General features: G+C 46.0%; 1 protein-coding gene across 1 annotated transcript in view; it reads right to left on the bottom strand.

The window, feature by feature from the left end:
- TSHR (thyroid stimulating hormone receptor) overlaps window positions 1-24,916 on the bottom strand; it is a 384,579-nt gene that overhangs the window by 68,982 nt on the left and 290,681 nt on the right. The window lies entirely within an intron of this gene.

Here is a 24,916-nt window from a genome sequence, read left to right as displayed (position 1 = left end):
ACCTAACAAAGGTGTCAGCAATGAATGACCCCCAAGGGAAGTCACCCACTCTAAGTCTCTTGGTGAAAACCTAAAGTTCTCCAGTCATGACCCCTCACTGCCTACCCATCCGCTCTCTAAAGGGTCCTCAGGTCTCTGCTCTAACTCCACCCAGGGGTGCTGTCCCTAATACAAAACAGTCAACAACATTTGAGACGCCCCTTGCGAAACGCCTCTCACGTGGTGCAACTTCAGGCTTTTTCCATGATGCTTTGTATTGGGCCTCAGACGTTAGAGTTGACCTTGCTTCTCAGTCTCTTCTCCGGCCCGCTGATACCCCTTAAACATTCCAGAACCCTCCTCCATGTCTGGGCCGTCTACTGAACAGGCCTCTATTCATTCACTTATAATTGGATCCCCCCTTTCCTGTTGCAGACAGATATCTGCCGCCAAGAACCCAACTCTCATAGACTTCTAAAAAAGGCTTGCAACATTTCTCAGCCCAGACATGTACGTGTAAATCAATGCTAAAACATTTCAGGCCTACAATATTTCACATTATGATTATAGCATTCAATTTCTTCATTTAATTAAAGCATGTTAAAACTCTTATTCTATTATTTAGAAACCATTACTCTAAATCATGGCCCATTAATGCAATGACCAAAAACGTTAAACAATCTGTGTCGTGAAAAGAAACACCTTCCCTTTTAGCTCCAGCTCTGGCCCTGAGGCCTACCACGTTCTGCGTTTTACCACAGACCATCTTATATGTTAACAGCTACACGACATAGATTCAAAATAATCACGTCTAATAAAATCATATAATGTCACACATTTCTGTATTAATTCCACTTCTACTTAAATCTCTATATTAGCTATACATTTAGATTATAATTTCAGATACTATTAGCACTCATGGCATTTCTCTTCATGAATTATGCTCTCTATAGGTAAGTGTGATGTACTCATATATTTATATCAGTTTGCGCTCTCTCAGTTCCCCCCTTTGATGACCTCTCGGGGTCATCACTAACATTTAAACTGCAGTTATTGCTGGCATTCTCTGCGCTTCCAGAGCTCTCAGGCTCCTGTACTGATTATCTTGTATGGCAGCCAATCTCTGCAACTGTTCTCTTTGGGCCCTTTCTGACCTTCTTGCTCTGTACCATTTGAATACCCTCACCAATCCCCACAATATTATCCCACAGATCAATATTATGATGATAGGCTTTAGGATATACCAAATAAAGCTTTTGCCTAAGGTGGAAAACCACCCTCCAACTGTACTCATTCCGTGGCCCACCTTTTCCCAGACATTTTCTCTACTCAAGTCTTCGATCTCTTTGTGTATATTAGTTATGTTCTTAATAACTTTCTCAAGGGGTTTTGAAAGGTCTGGAATGTAAGTGCAACATTCCTGAACCTTCAAAACCTTACAGACTCCGCCCTCTTTTGCTAATAAGACATCTAATGCAAGCCGATTTTGAAGAACCATAGCCCTTATCGATTGCATCTCTCCTTCTACCAGCATTAAGGACTGAGCAGTGCTGGCAGACAACCTGTCGACAACTGTTGCCAGTCGTCTAATTTTAACATCATTAAGGATTATTCCCAAAAGAGGGAACATAGCTCCAAAGACATCTCCAACCATTTCTGCATCGCCTAAATCTCTCCTTCCCCTCGATGATGTCTGGCCCTCAATGATCAATAAGTCTTGTGCATGATATATTTTGGGGAAGACAATTGCCAAGTAACATGATCCATACCAGTTGTCAGGTAGTCTCACGTAAGCATTTCTTCCACATACAAAATACACATTTGGAATCACTTGCATTCCCTTCAGGAAATCCTTAGTGTAGTACTCTAAATTAAAAGCATGTTCACAGTCAACTTCACCCACGTATACATTTTCATAATACGTTTTGGCTCGGTGAAGACATAACTTTCCTTTCTGCGCTTTATCTAAAGCTATTGGACCACTACTACCCTTTCTCTTGTGTGACTTCTCTTCCTCGGTCCAATCTAATTTCCCTTGTCCTGATTTTTTCAAAATCTTTTGTCTCCTGTAACGATCATCCACCTGCCCTATGAACTTTTTCTCGACTTCTGACACCTTGCATGTCAGATTATTTCTACGGGCATGTGAAGTATCTAAGGTAATCCAAGGAATGAAGAACTTGGCCAATCTGTCTTCACTCTTCCAGTAATCCCATTTATTCATCTGCTTATAATTCGGGACTTCTGGCAACACAGAATCATAATTGGAGAAATAGTATTCAAAACTATCTCTCTCATAAAATATACTAAGCAATAAGCTACATGTAATGCCATATGTCAGAGGGAGGTGATGATATCGAATTCCTTCATCTACAGACGCAGGCAACTGCATGCAGACGTAGCAATCCTTAACCTCCATGGCATCCACGTATTCATACAAAAGTTTAGCATAAGCATTTGACCTAAAGTCTCCTTGGGACTCGTCTACATGTAACCTGCGGGCTTCTGCAGCCAATAACGCTTTCTCTTGAGTGTTTTCCCTTTTCTCACCTGCAACAGTGGGTGTAAGTGTTACTACAGAATTCGCATCAGTTACCTTTACCTCTTCCTCATGTCCCTTTACATAAGAAATTGTTACCACTAAAGCTATTAATATGATCACTCCTACTATTAGTGTACCTATTATGCATTTAGCTCTGCTGTTCGGGGTGCCGGCCTCCATTTCGTCAGACAATCTAGCTTTTCCCTTTCTCTTTGCAAAAAAAAGTTCTTTTCCTCTCGTTCCTTTACAGTCTCTTTCAATCCTTTTTTGTCTTTAGAATCCACACAGCTGGAGGCTGACAGCCTTTTTCGCAAAAAGTCCTTTCACAGTTCAAAAAGACAACCCTAGCCCTTCTCCATCCACTCAAGGGGTTCCCTAAAATTCTCTGCTTCCTGGGCGCTAGGTAATCTTCTTTTCTTCTGCTTGCTTTATTTACAAAGTCCTTTAACAATCGACTATTAGATTTGTGGTTGCAGCTTCAATAGCATAGTTCAATATTTCCATGCGAAGAGTATGCTCTTCATGTGCTGTTATCGTGGTACCAAAGTCGGGGAATTTCAATTCTGTAAGAAACATGTGTTTTAACTTGCTGAGGCGGGGAGGTCTGGGGAGCACGAATGTTAGTGACCCTTCTTGTTCGACACCGGGTACCAACAGTTGTATTTCCACGGTGATAATGGGCTCAGAACTGGACACCACCACCGCTCGGATCCTCCCTGTCTCCGGTTTCACAGACATTTGTCGCCAGATATGTCCACTCAGGTGTGGAGTATCTTCTGTTAGGCACACGCACTCTTCTTGACCTCCTTCGGTTCGGTGCCTCAGCGCCCTGAGCACCTTCCTCTGGGTCTGAGTCTTCTGATATCTGAGGAAGGGTTGCTTCTGGAGTTGACCTCAGGCTAGAACTTCTTCTTTGCGGCCAATTTGCTTCTCCACGTGCCCTTCTACTCCTTCTCCTTCTGGTCTGTTCTCGCTCTCTTTCAGACCTGTCAGGGTCAGACTCGTACTCCCAGCTGTCTTCTCCTTCTGTAGCGTCTTCTGTTTCGCTGTTGTACTGACCGTCCTCAGCTTGGTCAGACTCGTTCCCTGCTTCCACTGGCACCTCTACAGCTTGGCTAGCCCCCTCTATGGCTTCTTGGTCCTCAGCTGGACGTCCATCCGAGAGAGGAGCTGTTTCCAGAGGTGCTGGAACCCTTTTCGTATGCGACGCGTGTATCCAGTTGGGCAGGCCTCCCACCTTTACAGCTGTACTTGTGATCAGGATGACCTGGTAGGGCCCACGCCAACGAATATCCAAGCAGCTTCTTCTCACATGTTTCTTCACCAGGACCCAGTCCCCAGGATACAGGTCATGGCAAGGGCCCTGGCACGCTGGAACCTCTGCAGCCTGCACCTGAAGGGACACAGAACGCATGGCATCAGACAGCCCCTTACAATAGTCCAGGATCATATCATCTGTGATATTTAACAGTGCAGTAGCTGGAATAGATGGCAGTCTCATTGCTCTCCCCATTAACACCTCATGTGGTGACAACCCTGTTCTTCTGTCTGGGGTACTACGAAGGCTCATGAGTACCAATGGCAGGGCATCAGGCCAACTCAGGGTCGTTGAGGAGCAAACTTTCGCTATTCTGGACTTGATCGTGCCATTAATTTGTTCAACAATTCCTGAGGCTTCTGGTCGGTAACTGCAATGGAGCTTTTGGTCTATATTCAGTGCAACACAAATCATCTTCACAAGCTCGCTGTTAAAATGTGTTCCCCTATCTGATTCCAAAAAGGCCGGCACCCCGAAACGAGGGATAAGTTCTCTAAGCAGTAACTTAGCCACTGTGAGGGTGTCGCACCTACGTGTAGGGTATGCCTCAACCCATCTGGAGAACACACAAACAACCACCAGGACATAGCGGAGGCGGTTGCATCTTGGCATTTCAATGAAATCTATCTGCATTCTGTTGAATGGACCTCCAGACCTTCCTATGTGACTTAGTGCAACTGGTGTTCTTTTCCCTACATTCAGCTGCTGGCAGGTCACACAACGCTGGCACACTGCTTCTGCTGCTATTCTAAACTTAGGATTGTACCAAGTCTGTCTAAACACTCTCAGCATAGCATCTCTCCCTAAGTGTACGGGACCATGTATGAGTCTAGCCATTGGACTCACCATCTCATTGGGCAACACTGCTCTGCCGTCTGCTGAGACCCAAAAATGAGTCTCACCCATTACACATCCTGCCTTTACCCATGTTTCCTTTTCTGAATCAGGAGCATTTTCTTGCATGGTTGACAATTCATCCCAAGTATCAACAGTTTCCAGTATCATGGCTAATTCAGTTCTCACATTTATTCCACCCACATCCACCTCTGTGAAAGAGTAACCTTGTTCTGCGCAATACCGCGCAACTTCATCAGCATATCTATTGCCTTTCGAAACAAAGTCCTCATTTTTGGTATGTGCGATGCACTTTACAACTGCGATACTTGCTGGACATTGCAATGCTTCTAACAACAAGCGCACAAACTCTCCATTGCGAATGGGAGAGCCTGAAGAAGTCATGAACCCTCTTTGAGACCATAACTGCCCGTAATCATGAACTACCCCAAACCCGTATTGGCTGTCGGTGTAGATGGTGACTCGAATTTGATTGCCTGCTAAGCAAGCACGTGTTAGGGCAATAATCTCGGCTACCTGAGCGGAGTTTACTCCTTCCAGGCACCCTGCTTCCACAACTCCTTCAATTGTACAAACAGCATAAGCTGCTCTCAACTGCCCAACTTCGTCTCTTACACATGAGCCATCGACAAAGAAAACTTCGTCTGGGTCGGTCAGTGGCTCATCTACGATGTCGGGTCTGGGTTTGGTGCATAGTTCAGTCACATCGAGACAGTCATGGTCTGTATATTCATCATCATCATCAATATCATTTGGAAGTGGCATTAAGGTAGCAGGGTTCAAAACAGAGCATCTCTTGAGGGTCACGTTCTCTGCAGCAAGAATAACTTGCTCATAGCGCGTGAGCCTGCTATTGGTCAGATGCTGTGTTTTGGTCCTGGTCATCAACAGTTCAACAGAATGTGGCACGCACACCTCTAACGGGTGCCCCATGACGATATTTTCACATCTCTCAATGCTGACACCCGTTGCAGCAACGGATTTGAGACATCCGGGCAACGCTGCGGCTACTGGGTCTAAAGTAGCTGAGAAATAAGCAACTGGTCTACGGGCATTCCCATGGATTTGGACCAACACAGACAACGCACAACCTTCTCTCTCACAACAGTAAAGAAAGAATTGTTTATTGTAATCAGGCATTCCCAATGCCGGAGCACGACACAGGTCCTCTCTCAGCTGTAAGAATGCCATCAAACAGTCTTTGTCCCATGGTACCGGATCACTCACCTCCTTGTGCGTCAGTTTTTGCAAAGGTTTTGCTTTCAGTGAAAAGTTCACGATCCACTGTCGGCAATAGCCCACCATCCCTAGGAACATCCTGACCTCTCTCTGGGTCTGAGGCGCATTCATTTTCATGATCGCCTCTATCCTATCTGGTGACACTTTTCGTTTGCCTTTCTCAATTCTGTGTCCCAAGTACTGCACTTCTGTCAGGCAGTACTGCAATTTTCCCGGGGATACCTTATGCCCATTGGCAGCTAGGTGATTTAACAAAGCAATGGAGTCTTCCCTGCAAGCTTCTTCTGTGTCTGACGCCACAAGGAGGTCGTCTATGTACTGGACCAGAACTGACTTCTGGGGCAGCACTAGACTTTCAAGATTTTTCTTCAGAAGCTGGTTAAAGATCGATGGACTCTCTGTATACCCCTGAGGGATACGACACCATGTTAGGACGCGATTTTCCAGCTTAAATGCGAAAAGAAAATGGCTATCTTCGTCCAAAGGGATCGAAAAGAAAGCCTGACAAAGATCTATCACAGTGAACCACTCAGCTTGGAATGGAATCTGAAACAGTATCACTGATGGATTCGGTACCACTGGACAACATGAAACGACTATGTTATTAATCTTTCGAAGGTCCTGCACTATCCGAAATTTCCCATTTGGTTTCTGCAGACCCATAATCGGGGAGTTACATGGACTACCCACGATTTCTTTCAGTATTCCCTGTTTAATCATGGACTCGATCACGGGTTTTATGCCTGCAATCGTTTCTGGAGTCAATTTATACTGGGGTGTTCTTGGGAACTCAGCATGCGGTTTCACTACAATTTTCACTGGGTCCACCCCTTTGACCAATCCAATCTCTTCCCCAGTGAAATCCCATACCTCTGATGCCACTGTCTCTCTCAAATCCCAGGGAAGCTCGTCTACTGTCAAAGTAGGGTACAGCTCCACACATATTCTTGAGTTTGCAACTTTGAAATCTGCATCATCATCATTAGTCAATACCTCCACTCCCTGGGGTGTACAATATATAGTACAATTCAATTTGCACAACAGGTCTCTTCCTAGCAGACACACAGGGCTTGAATCGCAAACCACAAATTGGTGCTCATCGCTGTACTTCCCTATTTTCACCTGTACCGGTTCTGTCAATTGGCTGGTTATTCTCCTGTTTGCGACCCCTACCACCTGTATGGTCTCTCCAGACATGGGCAGGTCTGGAACTGCAGCTGATCTGATCGTGGATCTAGTGGCTCCTGTGTCCACCAGAAATGTCGTAGGGCACCCTGCTACTTCTGCTTCCACATAGGGTCCCCTCTGATCTACCTCTAAGGCTGCCCCAAGGGTGCAGTCTTCTCTTTCCACTCTCTGTCCGGTTAATGGGTCCACATAATAGCATTCTTCCCCTTCCATAAACAGGGGCATTTGTCTATAGGTCTTACCCATACTCCCTACTCGAGGAGGTTGCGGGAACTGGGCTCGGGGAGGAGCCCCCCCCCCTTTGAGCACCTTTCCTTGGTATGGCGTCGCCCCTCTCATAGGTGCGCTCTGGACCTCTTCCTCCTCTATCTCTTGCTCTCCGATCTCTACATTGTAAGGGCACTCGCGTTTCCAATGCCCCAACTCGTTGCACTGGTGGCACCTAGTCGTTTTCTTCAAGGTAGCTATGTCTACTCTGGGTCTAAAGGTAGTACTCTCCTCATTACCCTTGTTCTGACTGTACTGCTTCTTACCTCCTGTACCTGTCCCTTGCTGCTGTTGTTGCGGTCCCCCCTTTCCTGCTGTCTGCAATTGTACCACCATCAGCTTCTCTTTTAGTTTCTTAGCCTTGGAGTCTACCTCATCACAGCAGTACCTGGCATATCTCAGTATTTCATCTAGGGGTTTACTTTGCCAACAAATCGAGTGTTGCTGAATCATTAAACTAATATCCGGTCTCAGTCCCAGGACGAACTTGGACACGAATTGCCCTATGTCCTTTGGATCCATTACATCCAAGCCGCTATACTGTTTAAACGCCTTCAGCAATCTCTCGTAATATTCATGGACTGTCTCTTTGGGTTCCTGTCTCGTTCTGTCTATTCTGACCCAATCTATGTCTTGCATTGGCACTTTTTCTTTCAGCCAAGTCATCACTCTCTCGAATTTTGCCATCACGATCTCGGACGGCCCATTAGTCCTAGCATCTCTCTCTGGCTCCGTTGTGGGCCACTCAGCGCTAACCTTGCATGCTGTCCACAGATCTCCTGGTACTACAATGTCAAACAGCGTGTTCAAATCTATCCATAGGACTTTTGAGATCTTTACAAACCTCTCGACTTGCTTGTACCACTCCACGGGGCTCTCTCGTAACTTGGGGAAAGATGTGGTAAAAGCAGCTAAATCTCCCCTACTCCAAGGGACATGTACATAGCTCCCATTGGCAACTTCACGCAAAGGGTAAGCTTCTATTCCCTGCTGTCCTGGTGTTATACCAATCATGCTTCTTCTGCCGGTCCCTTTCTTGGACCACCTCTCTTCCCATTTATCTAGTGCCCTCCATGTCCTTATTCCAGTAATCAGTTCCCTTATGTGTGTTTTCAGCCCAATCGTTCTCCTCTCATCTAGATCTCGATCTGAGTAATGTAGCCTGTGGTTACCCTGTAATGCTTTGGTTCTTGACAAGTCCACCATATATTTGCCTGCTAGTTCGACTAACTTCTCATGGACTGCTCTCGCCTTTCGTGTGATGTCCTTTGCCATATACAGTATTTCATCCTGTTCATACATTTCCATTCTTTCTAAAGGCAGGGTACCATCTACCATGTCATCCAGATCTGACCTTAAGCTGGAGACATCAAGTCTCTTGGCTTTTATCTCAGCTCGCAATATGTCTTTCGAAGGGGGCTCACTGGTCTCCCTACCATCCCAACTTCGAGCTCTGCGTTTGGGCTCAGGAGAATTAATGGGTGGCCTCCCTTGCTCCCATCTCTCCAGGTCCCATGCTCGGCCATCCGATCTTGGAAGGTGATGGAACACGGGCCTTTTATCCCTACTCTCTCTCTGCCCACTCTCGTCTTCTTCTCTCCTCTCACCGCACACCTCTCTGTTATTTTCCCTCTGGTCGCTACACTCCCTTTGCCTCGTATCGCTCAGTATCCGATACGATCCTTCCTGATTCCCCATATTCCCTGGGCTGCGCTCATTTCTGTCGTCACAGGGACTATGGTGCGATCTCTCACAACTCCCTTTCTGTTCTCTGGTGGCAGGCACACAGTGTGGACACTTAAAGCTGTTCCTGTACTCTTGCGCTCTCCTCTCCCCTTCACTGAGTATTGGGCACGCCACCCCTTCACTCCCGGGGCCCCCGTTTTCCAGGTCTGTTCTACCTCCATTCCGGGCCCAATGGGTGACTCCCCTACTCCCTCTACAGTCCCACTCCGGGCTACTCTCCCCAGCCCCGCAGTGAGTTCGTGCTCTGCTGTCCTGACTTTCCCTTTCTGCTTCTGCAGCATCGATGCACTTTTGAGCCTTCACTGCCTCATCCCACTGCTTCATGTACTCATTTAGCTCTTGAAAGGATTTTCGTCCAGATCCCCTCAGATCCATTGGCCATCTAGGGCCCCCAGGATCTCCTCCTGGGTCCCCTGCTGTGTGCATCGGGGTGCTCCACTCTCTGGGTATCGGCATCTGACTTGGGGAATTAGTGGTATCGTTCCTCCTTGCCTGCTCTGCTCTTTCTCTGTCTTTCCGTTTCCGTTCTTCCCCTTTTGCTCTCTCTTGGTCATATATCGATATTATAGGACCTATGGTAACAGGTACCTGTAGTGCATCTGGTAATGGGTAGGATGTGGCGCTTTCCGTTTCCGGCGCTCTTTGTACCACAAACCTACCGACTACCTGTTGCACCTGACTAGGCTGGAGCAACTCTTTCTTTGGCTCAGGATCCCACTCTGAACTGGGAAGCGGTCTATGCTCTCCTGCATTGCCCCCCTTCTCTCCTTCAGTATTCTCGACCTCTCCCCCTGCTCTATTATACGGGGGTGGCCTGTCTGTCAGTAATCTGTTTATCAGGCTGTCCTCTGTTTCGCTCTCATCATCTTCTTCTAGGGGGCTTTTATTTACTGGCGCCTCTAACACTGGGTACAGTTTATTTATTTCCAAATTATGCACTCTCCATCTTTTAGCATCCGCATCCCACCTGGCATCCTGTACTGCCCTTACCGAGCGTTTCACCCTTTCTTGTCGTCTGTTCATATTCCTTTCATGCGCTGCCCTAAGCCATGCATCAAGGGCTTCAAACTGGGTTGGTCTAGGCAAGGGTCTCTTTGAGGTCATGACTGATTTCAATCGATGTAACACCTCTAATCTGAACGTCCCGTACTTCGGGAACGTCAGTTCCTCGTTTCCTTCAGTAATCTTACTCCACTCTGATATCCAAAGGATCGTATGCAACCCAACATTTACTGCCATATAACGAGCTGGCGTACCCTCCGGCGGGGCTTCTTCCCCTTCATACGATCCTCGCCTCTCTTTCTTAAACAGCGCTTTCAACCATTTAAAACACTTCATAATTATGCGCACAAAATTCAGCCTCGCTACTCTGTTTACTTCCTGATGACAATCCACCAATCCTGTCGCGGCTTTGCTAGCTTGGCCTATCACAGCGCGGTCTTTCTCCTGTTGGCCAATCACGTCGCGACCCTGTATGACGTGTTCGCTAGCTGGCCTATCACAGCGCGGTCTTTCTCCGGTCAACCAATCACTGCGCGACACCACCTGACGTCTCTTTTCTCCGCTTCGCAGCAGCACCCCTCCTTTCTCAACTCGTCTCCCGGTTATGCATGCGTCCCATTCATACACTGAAAAATGACTACTTCCGACCAAGCGGTCACTTCTCTCGACTGTACGTCCACAGTCTATCTGTAATTGTCAACACAACTGACGAGACGTCTATCGTCTCTCTGATAGGTTACTTACACACACAGTAACTTCCGACCAGCGTCCGTTACTCACGCACTCACTCTTACGTTCCCCCTATCTCGGTCTCTCGGGTGATCAATGGTACCTCATGACCCCCTTCACACTAGTTGACAATTACTCTGGGTGTCCGATACACCCGAACCACTTAAGCTCTCTTGAACTTAAGATTTCCACCGGTTGCGCGCGCTCACAACCTGTTCCACAGTCACTCTACAGACATTCAACTCCGCCAGACATTACAACATAGACACAATACAAAAACACCGCAATCTAACACGCATAACCCTTTATACTCACTCTCGACCGATACTGCTGCTTTTTCTGTCTCACGTCATCCGGATCTTCATCTGCGGGCTGTTCTTCCGATCATCGATTTCTAGGGGCCTTGGGGTAAGCTAACCTGGCCTAGGTCACCGTCCTCAAGAAGGCAACCATCCTCTATAGCTACCAACTGAAAGGGCGAGATTTTGATCGATACCTTATATCTATTGATCCAAACCTCGTTCTGGTCGACTGAACCTTTATTGCCTGTCTTGGAAGGAAACAGTACACCTATCTGCAAATTAGTTCACCCAAGAAAGGACTCTACTCTCAAAGATCACGGACAACTTCTAGGTTTCAAAAGTTTATTGTAAAGATATAATGAGCTGCAAATACAAGCATCTCAGAATGAGATTCACGAGATACACAGGTCCAATTACATACATGTGCTCTCGAAAAGCCCTCAGACGAGCAACAGAAATCACTAATACAAGTTCTAAAAATAGCAAAGCTATCAGCATAGACGCATATCTCTCCTTCATTTAGGTTGGAGGAAAACAAACACAGGTTAGGCGTCCCTACCCTGTTCTAGATGGTATCCCTACTTAACCAAATCCCAACCTAACAAAGGTGTCAGCAATGAATGACCCCCAAGGGAAGTCACCCACTCTAAGTCTCTTGGTGAAAACCTAAAGTTCTCCAGTCATGACCCCTCACTGCCTACCCATCCGCTCTCTAAAGGGTCCTCAGGTCTCTGCTCTAACTCCACCCAGGGGTGCTGTCCCTAATACAAAACAGTCAACAACATTTGAGACGCCCCTTGCGAAACGCCTCTCACGTGGTGCAACTTCAGGCTTTTTCCATGATGCTTTGTATTGGGCCTCAGACGTTAGAGTTGACCTTGCTTCTCAGTCTCTTCTCCGGCCCGCTGATACCCCTTAAACATTCCAGAACCCTCCTCCATGTCTGGGCCGTCTACTGAACAGGCCTCTATTCATTCACTTATAATTGGATCCCCCCTTTCCTGTTGCAGACAGATATCTGCCGCCAAGAACCCAACTCTCATAGACTTCTAAAAAAGGCTTGCAACATTTCTCAGCCCAGACATGTACGTGTAAATCAATGCTAAAACATTTCAGGCCTACAATATTTCACATTATGATTATAGCATTCAATTTCTTCATTTAATTAAAGCATGTTAAAACTCTTATTCTATTATTTAGAAACCATTACTCTAAATCATGGCCCATTAATGCAATGACCAAAAACGTTAAACAATCTGTGTCGTGAAAAGAAACACCTTCCCTTTTAGCTCCAGCTCTGGCCCTGAGGCCTACCACGTTCTGCGTTTTACCACAGACCATCTTATATGTTAACAGCTACACGACATAGATTCAAAATAATCACGTCTAATAAAATCATATAATGTCACACATTTCTGTATTAATTCCACTTCTACTTAAATCTCTATATTAGCTATACATTTAGATTATAATTTCAGATACTATTAGCACTCATGGCATTTCTCTTCATGAATTATGCTCTCTATAGGTAAGTGTGATGTACTCATATATTTATATCAGTTTGCGCTCTCTCACACCTAAATTAAATGGGTATACCAAGGATTTCACTTGACTTGCTTGTGGTTCTCAAATGTTAGTGACAGTTCCTATTTTTCTGTCACTGTAGTGTTTTTATATTTACATGATAAAAAAATGGAAAAGAAAAACAAAAGCAATTAAATATTCATGTCCAAGAATGAGAAATGTACGATTCAGTAAAAGAGAATGCCACAAAACAATTTAGAATACATTTTTAGGATTTGTGGGTAAACACAGAGAAGCATTTTGATGGGTTTATATTTATACGAAAACACCGCTCATTACATTGAGTTTATGCTTCAGAGATCTGTGTTGCCTGCAGGACACATAATACTGTATGTTAGTCATTCCTCCTTCATTTAAATAAGTAACATTGAGCGTCTTAGGTTGTTAAAAAATGGAAGACTGGAACAAACCCAATTCACTCTCACTCAAATGCCATTAACATTTTTGATATCTATAATGACAATGAATTACAGGAAACTACAAGTTCCCAAATGTGGACTCGAAGAAACAGCACAGACCTTCACTTCCAAGCAGAAGGTTTTAGCCTTCTTAAACCATCCCATCTTCTTTTAAATACTTGGGGCCATAGGGTGTCTGTGCGCAGGGGAGGATTGGTTATGTGTAGGAAGGTGTCCATCCTGCACATAATCCTAAAATGCAATTCTGTCACTTACATGTGCGCTGCTTTTATGAAAGTTTGTTTATGTACAGGAAGGGACACCTTCCTGTACATAAACAAAGCATGGCATTTTGCTTTTCCCAAGGCAGCACACATGGAAAATGCAAAAACGAGGAGAAATAATGCATTTCTCCTCGTTTCGCCACCTTAAGACCAGGGTTTTCCTGGTCTTCATTTTGGCGCTGCCGCCTATGTACGCCATGCTGGTAACATAGGGGGCAGAGTCAAATACAATGGATGTTGCAGTGGAACGCCCACGACAACACCTAATGCACACCCCTTTCACGCTAACCAAAGCGTGAAATGGTGCCTTATGTACAAGGCAAAGTTAAGCCAGGTTAAGTGGCTTAATGCTGACTTGTACATAAGGCAAGGCCCCTATCGCCACTGGAACGTCACACAAAGTGACGTTCCCGTGGCGATAGGGGCTTGTACATATGCCCCTAAATTTTATGGGGCCAAAGGCCAGTTAAACTATACTGTCTGTATCACTTACTCACCCACACTTGGATGTGCTGGTGATTAATAGGAGCCATTGCTTGCTGATGGAGGCCACCAACACTTATTTTTGGGGGCTGGCACTTAAGATTCCACATCAGATATTTGCCACCAAAGTCAAGACAAGGAAGACACACACATCTGGAAGATGCAGGAAAAGAAAGATGGAAAAACCGCCACAAAGGGAGAGAGCAGGAGCCTGCAGGAATGAGATAAAGTGCAGGGAGTGTCAGGTAGTGGAGACATAAGGTGGAATTAAGACTACCAGCCTTGAAATTCGGCACGCCAACTTTAATTGCACCGGACGCACGCTTCTGAACAGTTTTGGGCACCAGAACTCTTCCTTTTACAAACTAAGCTCTGGGATGGGCGTGTTTGACTGTTTCGAGAACGGAATGGGGGATGAAATGGATTGTGATAATGTCATACAATTCTTCTTTGGGAAAAATAAAACTGCATTATAGTTTATAGCTTATTTATTCAGAAGGCAAACAAGAACTCAAGGTTGAGACATGCAAGCCTGTGAAGGGCATGGGTAATGGCAAGTGGTGAGAATCCACTATGCATACCTTTGTACTTTTTAACTCCTTTAACTGTTTAGACATAATTGCTTGGCCACATCATTGTGGAAGAAACATCTGAAAAAGTTAAGAACGGAAAAGAACTAGACGTGAGTTTAATTATAACATATCTCAGAGTATTAAAGCATAGCCTTATAGGTTAATTTCAATAATAGTGCTGTAAATATATTTTCTATGTAGGTGCTTTTGCGGGGTGATGCTTGTGCAGCATGAATGCATACCTTGGAGCACAAACTGGATTTCTCCTGGATAGGGTTTTAGCACAAACGTTTCTCACACTTTGGTTCTTGGCCACGTAATACTTCTATTGAAGATCATCACAAAAGCATGGCTTTGTCCAGATATACAGAAGCACCCTTAACACCATGCCACTCATATAAATCCAAAGCAGAAGCACCGTGCCTGCAATGGTAAAATGCCTTCTTTTTAAGCTTGATATGGATAGTGGTTGCTAATCCTATGAGCAAAGGCACTGACAAAAAATTGCACAAGACATTGTCACTTGTCTAGCTGGACATGGATGGCATTGGGCTCATTATATGGTTATTGATTCAGCTAGAAAAACAGAAATTTGAGCTGAGAAAATTTAGTGTTGATGGTGTAGTAGAGTGCTCAATATAAATGAGCAGCTCACCATCTAAAACTTGGGAACAACCTGTATATATATATATAGTTAGACATGGGAGTCTCTAGTTGGTAGAGGAATGCATCTTGTCCAAATAGAAACCCTTCCTTTTAGTCAAGGTAAGGGGGATTACACTTTTAAAATGACGTCTGCTCACCTGCATGGTAGCTTGACATGGGAAGTCATGCTCATCCCAGAGGCAACGTGTAAGTCATCTGCATATAATACACAGTTAAACAGTGAAAACTCTACAAAAGGACACAACACCAGTTTTAGAAAAATAGCCAATATTTATCTGTGTAAAACTAGGCCAAAATGATAAAAATCCAACATACAGTAATCACAATACGAATATTGCAAGAATAACCTTAAAATACCGTCCCTTAAAGTCGATAGCTTAGTGCGAAGTTATCACGACATCGTGAACAAACAAATCCAACTGTTCAGGCCGACCGGTTGTTGCAGGCCAGCTATGGTGTCGGGAAGATCTGCAAAAAGTACCTTGGAGATGCAGGGCATCATAGACCTTGCGATGAGATCCGAAGATGCAGTATCGGAAGGTGTGGGCTTCAGAGGTCGGTGCAGGAGTCATAGGGCCCTTGAAGTCACACACATTGCATATTGAACTCCCTGAGGTTGAAGTCAGGAATGCCGGCAGGCATCGGGCTATGGTATGAAGTGGAACGTTGTGGAGTGCAGTGACCTCAGGTCGCAGTGGAGGCAGTGGCTCGGTGATGGCATCCAGCAGCGTCAGCGAGACCAGGGCTGAGGTGCAAAGTGGGGCGGTGCTCATTGTGTGCTGGCAGGTCACAGTGCAGGCAGCGTCATAGCTGAATCGAATTGTCAGTAGACGGAGTAATTGACGCCGGTGTCAGTGGGCCAATGCTGCAGTGTGGGACGGGGCGATGAGCCAGGGGTAACTTAAGAGCAGTACCCTCGGGCCACTGTACAGGCAGCGCCTTTGATGCCAGTGTGGATCGGCGTCATCAGAGATACCAGGGCAATCTGAGACTAGGTGGTGCAAAGAATGGTGCCCTCAGGTCACAATCAAGCAGCAGCTTCCTGGTGGTGTCAGTCAGAAACGTCGATGAGACCAGAGTTGCAGTGCGAAGGGGGGCAGTGCTCTCTGCTGGGCCAACAGGTCACGGAGATGAGAGCGGCATGGTTGCCTTTTTTTCTGTTGTAGCACAAAACACACAGTTACCAGGGCGGGTAGCAGAGGATCTTGAAGTCTTTGCTGATCCCGAGACTTCTTGAATAGGGGCAAGCTCTACCTCTAGCCCTTAGAGAATCTCAGGAAAATAGGTTGCAGAAAGTCCAGTCCAGTCTTTCACTGCCCAAGACAGAAGCAGCCACTGCAGGGCAACACAGAAAAGCACATAGCAAAGTGGTAGTTCCTCCTAACAGCTTCTCCAGCTTTGGGGTCAGGGCCCCAATAGTTATACTACTTTTCCCTTTGAAGTTTTAGGCAGAAAGTTTCTGAGTACAGAAGAAACCAGTTCTGTCCTCTCTAGTCCAGCTTCACTATACAAGATGGAGACAGCATTGTGCAGAGCAGACACAGCCTATTCAGATGCTAGGGAAAACTAATCCCACCTTTCTAAATGCAGAAAGGTCATTTCCGCTTGGCTATGAGTCACCTGGAAAGGCAGGGCACACCTCAGCCCCAATTGTGACCATCTAGAGTGAATGCACATCCCAGCTCCTTCCATTCCGAAATCAGACAGTGAATACACAAACAGTTAGAGGCACACAGGATGGTTAAGTAAGAACATGCCCACTTTCTAAAAGCATAACAAGGAACAGTGGTTCCTGTGGCCAGTGTGTGTAATATATGGTAGTAGTTCGCTCAACGACAATATTTATGGCTAGAGAGATGTCGGAGAGAGAAAAAGAAACTATACACAAGACAATCACGAATATTGCTTTTCATGTAAATACATAATCAAGTTGATCAAGAAAAGTGAACACAGAACCTACATATCCAGAATGACAGTTTGTGACATAAAATAGGTCTCAAGAACCTAAATACAGCCTTAGCATAGATATTCAGTAGATAGTAACATCCTTCTACTACAATAGTAGGAGCTGGGAAATGGTTCATTTTAGAAGTGTGTCGACTGCGTTTTGACCCCACCATCAAAAGGATGGGCTTGAAAAAATAATAATCAAGGGATAATTAAGTGGGCCAAAATTGGAGAAAAAACCAAGAGGAATCAGATGGTAGTCAATTGACTAATGGTTGTACCTGAATAAATGTGAATCAACTCTTAGAGTGTAAAGTGCACACCACAAGGAAAAGTATTCAGAGAAAGGTACTCACAAAGTGCGCAGCCGGGCACTAGTCGAGAGAAGGATATAAAAATTAGCCTTATTGTGATGCAGGAAGAAGCAAAAGATAAGGACTTACTCCTGTGAGGGGAAGGGGGTCTGACAGTCCTTGTGGCGTTAGTGTGATCATAGAAGTCTGTAATATGAAGGCAACATGACAATCCGTGTTACAGATGTATATCTATTAAAAGAAATCAGGGCAAGAATGAGGACAGGTTAGAGAGCATGGTGATATCTGTTACCAGTTTTTTGTCAGCGTTATGGAGCAAACAAGAGAGATGAGTTCCCAGGTGCTTACCCAAATTAGCAGAGCGAGACAGAAATCATCATGCGAATACTTTGACTCAGGGCCGCCGTAGTCTGCCTTATTAATAATCCGAAGTCATGGAGTAATGGAATCCGTCCCTCGCATACAGCCAATAACACGCTGCACACAGACTTTTGGCTGTGCACGGTGTGGGTTTGGCCACAAGACCTGGCCTGCGACTGACCAACCCATACACAGCCAACCCCACAATGAATGCAACAGCCTTTGGGCATGCCCAGCAGCCAGAAAATAAAAACAATGGAATGCTAAATGGATCAGCCAGGGCCAAGTCCAGCACAGGTCAACAACCCCACCAAACCCCCCAGAGTCCTTGGGAAGAGGAAATACAGAATCAGGAACTCATTCATGAAAAGAGGTGCAACGTTGGGGAAAACCAGTGAGGAAGCACTTTTCATAGCTCCATACCTGCGACACCATGGCAGCTGATGCCTGGAAGCACGGACAGTCTCTGGGGCCTCGTGGCCACACTGGCCCGGAGTCTAAAACCCAGAGTGGGAGGTGGCGGTGCTGTGGAATTGCTCTGGCCTGACAGTGGATGCGGGCCACGTCGGACCCAAGCCTGTGGGCTGTTGAGGTAGACATTGAGGTGTTGGCGATAGCCCTTACCTGATGGCGAAGTCTGGCAGGTCGCATGGAGACAAGTTGCTCACCTGTGTGAGGAGACCGCCTGGCAACTCTTGGAGCTGTGATCTGTAGAGGAGCTCCTGCTCACCGATGTAGGGAGGTCTGCATTGCATAACACGCGCCACCACTACACCCGGGTGCATGAAGGGGATTGCCAGTGGTGGGCTGCTCCTCCCTGCACCACAGGCCAGAAGATGTGGCACTGTCTGTATGCTGTGAAGGGTAAGGCCCCAGAGCTGCGCCGAACATGTGTGGTGGTAGCATTGCAACTTCACTCCTAAGGGGGCCCTGTTGCATCACCTGCCTTTGGAGGCTCCCCAGTGGACTTGGCGGTGACTCCTCTAACCAGGCTTGTGAAATCCCACCTTGGCTCAGGCTCCTGCTAGCTGAGTCACAGATACAGCGGGAGCGCTGTGGATTGAGCCCCAGTGACGATGTCCAGGTAAGGACAAGGTGGGACGGAGATCGGAGGAAACCTGGGGGTCATGTCGGGCCCAGGCCTGGCACCTTTGGTGGTTCACACTGTGCCCTGAGCAATCCCTGTGCGCCAGAGGACCCATATTGCCGAGGACATTAAATAAGACTGGTGGGGACTCCACTAACTGGCTCAAGTCACTGATTTCGGGCATTGGGGGCAGCAAGTGCTAGGTGCACAGGTTCTGTTCTGAGCCAAGCCCTTGGGTATGCAGCTTGTTCCACTGTTACTCTCTAGGGAACTAGGGAACACGGAATCTGGTTGTCGCTGTTAGATCGAAGAGGCAACTGGGTGGTGCTGCCTTTCCTAGCCCCTTGTGAGTATGCTGCACCGTTTGGTAGCTGCTGCTGGTTCTTCTGACCCAGAGGTCAGGTGTTCGAGACCCTCCTCTACCCGCAGGCTCCTGCCTGCGCCTTATTCCTGGTGGTCCAGTCCAGTCGCACAGCGTCACTTCTCTGCTGCTTAACTGCTCTCCGTCCCTCTTTTCTACTGTTCCTGTCTCTCTTTCAGCTCTTCTCTGTTGCTTTTCTACCATTGTTTTTTTCTGTCTTTGGCTTTGTTTTTCATCTGCTTTCTTTCATACTTTTCCACTCTCCTCTCCCTCTTTGCGATCCCCCGCAGCCCTGCCCCATCCAGTGTCCTTTCCTGTGTTTCCTACCTCCCAGCTGTTCAGCCCTCTGCAGCACTACTTAATGGCAGCCGCTGTGTGGCCATGCACAGCGGGTGTGCCACTAGTGCGCTGAAGGCAAGCCAAAGGCAAGCCCTTCTGCATCCATCCACCCCTGAACCGTGCCCAGTGCCAGGGAGCATGCCTCTCGGACACTCCGCAGCTATGACGTCAGCACTCTCCTGGCCCTCAGCCCTGGAGGCCCCGCTGACTGCCAACTAGCACATCGAAGTATACCCTTGCACCCTTTGCCTGCCGAAACTGCAAATGCACCTCAACACACCAGCGCATCTTGCCGCCCAGAAGATCAACATTACAACCGAACAGCTCAACTGCATCCCCCTCAACATGCAGTCCCTTCACAAACACACCACAGAAATCTGGTACCTTCTTGTTGTGACCTCTTCACCGAAATCTGGACCAACCTCCGCTCCAGACTGAACATCACCATGGCCATTCCTGACGGCTACAAAATCATCGGGAAGAACTACCCTGACTGCCCAGGAGAAGGCATTGCCACCATCTACAAAAGCACACTCCAACTGACTGCGCACTCTAATGACCCAACGGTGACCATGGAACACCTCTACTTCCAGATCTGGGCCAACCCCAACACCACCCTCTGCGGCACCCTCATCTACAGGCCCTCCGGCCCATGACCCTCCCATTCACCAATGCTATTGTAGACCTCTGTACTCACGGCTGTTGAAAAATAGATGCCTCCCTTGAACAAATGCACACTTCCCTTGATGGCTGTATCGACAAAATCACAGTTAACTTCACCCTGGAGCACGCAAATCACTGCAAGCTGACTGACAAGGTACATGACAGTGAGCAACCTATTACCCAGAATGAAGCATTGGAGATACAGCAGCTAATGGCATGTGTGAAGTCACTAGGAAGAAAAGCAGAGGATGCGGAGAGCTGCTCCCGGCAGAACAACGTGCAGGTGGTGGGTCTGCCCAAGGGAGCAGAAGGAGCTGAGGCAGTGGGATGTACTGAGACATGGTTGCATGATCTACTGCCAGCAGTTGCACACTCCCTATTCTTTGTTTTGCTCAGATTGCAGATAACCTATTTTAGTGTCACTGCGATCTCACTGCAACACTTCTAGGGCGCCACTTCATCAGAACCTTACGCCATAAGGGCGTAAGGGTGAAGCAGTGCCATAGGGAACGGCCTGCCCCATGCCTTGCTGAAGTTGCATAATGATTACAACACAACTCCAGCAATGCATGACTTTAGCGTCTAAAGATATGTCAGGACTCCTAACGTATCAGTCATTCTTTGCGACATGGAGCGCTGTACAGTGCAAATCCAGCAAGAGCTAATTGCAACATTTATTGTGTTTTTTTTAAAAATAACATTGCCACATGCTTTCGTGCTCTTACTACTGAATTGTTCTTCATCAGAAAATAATCTTGTTTTGACTATGAAACAGTCTAAAATAATCTTGTTTTGACTATGAAACAGTTTAATACATTGTAACAACTGTGATATTGCACTTTGTATTGTTCGTTGGATGTAACACTTGATATTTTTCTTGTTCATATTTTTTGAATGATGTTGTGTTAACTGTTTAGTAATTTTTGTAAAGTGTGTATAATGTGTTTGTGAATTTGTGTATTGTGTATCCTTTTGCCATTTAAAAACTTTTCAAATAGTTCTCCCCAAAAAAAGGTATAAATAAATATACTGGACTAGATTCAATTGCCTTGGTTATTTAGTCCCCAAATAGTAATTCGTTGAGGTAGGGGGCAATTTTTGTGTATGTTGCTTAATTAGGGTCCAGCCCTCCCTCAGTCCCACTAAGGACCTATCTCCTTTCAGGTGCGTACAGTGTATGCAGCGCATCCAGGTGATGCAAGGAGGGCGAAGTGAAAAGTATTGCATCGCTGTTTTTGCGAAGCGATGCAACACTTTTCATGAATGAGGCCCAGGATTACGCCCTATCTTATTGATAGGGCGCATTCCTACCTTTTTGTTTAGTCGCAGGGCAGAGCAGCAACACTCCTTGCAGCGCTGTCCAGCACCAAAACCTCTGAAATGAGGCCCCAGGTGCTTGCATTTTGCAATTGGAGTTTCAATCTCGCCGTAGCGAACACCGGTTGTCCGTGTCGCCTGAGTCTTGTTACTGCAGAAAGCACGTGGAATTTAAGCCACGCCTGTCCGACGCTTGCCTTATCCAAGTGGACTCTCTGCGTATATATAAAGGAAGAATTCCTTGTCCTGGGGTCAGATAGTGATTTCTGCCCCACCCCCACACCCCCGTGTGGGTGGGTGTGTTTGCGGGCTGCCATCATCTGTCCGAGAATTTACGAGGACCGACAAGTATAGAGTACCCATTGTCCTGATGAAGCCTACATCATCTGGCTGAAACGCGACCGCGACTGCGTCGACACCTTTTGCTTCAATTGGAGTCCCTTGTTACGATGAAATAAGTTATTTGATTTTTTTCTGATTGGCACCTATATAAATATAGATTGGTTGATTCTGTAACCCCCAGGTGCTTTACTCTTGGGACTACCATTGTGTTGTGCTCTCATTATAAATTAAGTGGAGGCACCGATCCGAATTAGGATATATGTATATATAAATTTTTTATACATATTTTCTGTTTTGTTTGGGGTACATAGAAACGTGATATTGTAAATGTAATATATATTTGTATATATGTATATGTGATATTTTGTAGATAGATTGTTGGTTGTTGTGCTCCCCTTGATGTCCGCTCATATATGTGTTGATGAATTTATATATGTAATTCTTTCATGTTTAATTTCTGTTTCACAAGAGAATTAATTGTTTCTTGTTTGAAAATTACATTTGGATCAATCCCTTCGGTACCCTTTGTTGCTACTTTTTCATCTTAGGATGTCTCCTGCTCAGGTATGGGAGGGTTAAATGGGCAGAACCCCTGACCATTTTTTTGCTAGTCTTTGCACCAATTTTAAGACCAGCTATTTTCTGGTCTTAAAAAACTGCCTCTAATTAGACTTAGAGGAAGTTTTGGGGGAATATCGATGTATGGAAATTTCATTGTAAATATGTGGTTAGTGGCAGTTTTTTCTTGGGAACGCCTACCTTGCATCTCATTTCCATTAAGTCTAGCTAACAGATGTGGCGATCCTGAAAATTCAAGATTTACGCTGGAAAAGTGGCACTAACTGCAGTAAGCAGCACTTTGTAAATAAGGTGATAAAAAAAGCTGCTGTAACGTCAAAAAATTGACGCTACGGTGGCATTAAGTTCTTCCAAATATGCCCCTGCTTGGGGGGAAATTCAAAAATGCTTCCACCAAGCTACAGCAAACATAGGTTTCCCTGCCTTCACCAGTGTAGGCAGGGAAACAGCTATGTCTCGGGATGGTCTCCCCAGGACATATCTTGCAAGCCGGCCCCGGGGATGTGGCCCCCAGGCCTCTGCAGGCTTGGGGAGTACGTGGCCCCCTCCTCATATAAACAAATTTCGACCCCAGTAGTGGGCTCACCCGGGACTCTAGGGGTTGTTAATGGACACAGCCCTTGGGGGTAGTATCCTCAGGGCATAAACAAAATAAAGGCTATATTTATCATCAAATAAGGCAGCGCTGCAGGTCACCTTGCTGTGCTGCACTGAATGATAGGGAAAGGGTAGGAATGCACCGTACTTAACATTGTATGGCACATTCCTGCCTTTTCCCAGCTCCTCCTGGGTTCCCCATGGGGCCTAGGGGGCCGAGCTATCCACACCCTTCCTCCTTATATTACTATTATTTTTTTATCTTCAGGACAGGTGACTAAGTCTCCAAGTCTATTTTCTCATGTTGCTGGCAGCCAATCAGAGTGCTCGCTCAAGAAGGAGCGAGGTGGCCGAAGAGAAATAAAGCTCCCTCGGCTAATCAGAATGATCTAATTTTAAATTGCCAACCCAGTGAAATTCTCAAAAGACTCAACCTTCCAGATATACCATTATTTTGCAACCTTAGCCCGTTTACCGCGGCAGCAATTCCGCCGCGGTGCGGGCGTTCGACGGAATGGGTGGGGCGTCGTCGCCCAATGGTCGTGCGTGGCACCTAGCAGGTAGGCCTTGCGTCTGCCAATTCTCAAAAACTACTGAACGGATTTACAACAAATCACAAAAAGCACCATCTTCGGACCAAGATCTAGTTTCTTGTCGAATTTGGTGTAATTCTGTACAGCAGTTTTCGTCTAAAGAGGTCTATAGAAAATGCATTTTGTATTTTGTGTTTTGGGACCTCCATTTTTTTTCAGCCCCTGTTTGACAGATCACCCTGAAACTTATCAAGCTCAAAGCAGTAAAAACGTTGCACGTTATTGGAAGGTTTCATGGGGATTCGTCAAATAAGGCCAAAGGTATCTAGCACACAAAAAACGCTTTTCCTATGAAACAGCAGACCTGACTATAACTACCCAGTGGCGACCTCCACTAGGTAGTATATATATATATATATATATATATATATATATATATATATATATATTTCGTTAGGTAGTAATATATAAATCACCACTGGGTATAGTTATAGTTAGGATTGTGTTCCCATAGGAAAAACATGATTTTGATTTACTAATAACTTTAGCACCATTTCGCAAATTTTCAAGAAACTTTCTAAAACAAAGTTCCTACACCTCAGCTTCTTCCTGGAAAGTTTCAGGATGATCCATGAAGTGGGGGTTGAAAAGATTGTGGGGGGGTCCCCAAAGCATGTTTTTCTCATTCATTTTTCCATCGGAAAATTGAACAGCAATACTGCAAAACTGCTGAATTAATTTACATCAAATTTTGCAGAAAGCAATATCTTAATCCAGGTCAGGATACCCTGTCCCCCTTGGCATGATGGGAGGTCGAACCCCCCCCGCCACCACCCACGGGGGCTCAAAAAGCGTTTTTATTTTACTTTGCGGCAAATTTGCAGTGGATCCAAATTTTCAAAAATAGCACAGTCTCCCTCACTCCGCCCTTGAAAAAAACAAAACATCCCCACTAGGGCCCAGGGGAGACACATTTACATATGCAGGGGCGGGCAGGACGTGGGCCCCCTCTCAGCGTCTCTTGGAGGCCCTGGGGACACCGCACCCAACGGCTGTGAGTAAATTAAATTGAAAGGGTGCATTGACGCCCTCCATGGGCATCAGCCCCTTCCCTAACGCTAAAAGACACCTGGGACCCATATCCCATGGCCACTATTTCTAAAAGGGCAAGGGAGTGCACAGACACCTTCCCTGAGCACATTCCCCCGGGCTTGCACTGGGTAGTTAAGACCTAGTTAAAATAGGAAATTGATTTTTTTCTGCCATTTGATGACTCTTCACAAAACGTTCCATTAAAAAATACCATCCACCTCAGTTTCTTCC

This window comes from Lissotriton helveticus, chromosome 9, assembly GCF_964261635.1.
Source record: "Lissotriton helveticus chromosome 9, aLisHel1.1, whole genome shotgun sequence".
Lineage (NCBI taxonomy): Eukaryota > Metazoa > Chordata > Amphibia > Caudata > Salamandridae > Lissotriton > Lissotriton helveticus.
The sequence above is the reverse complement of the archived record's forward strand: the minus strand, read 5'-3'. Positions and strand labels throughout refer to the sequence as shown.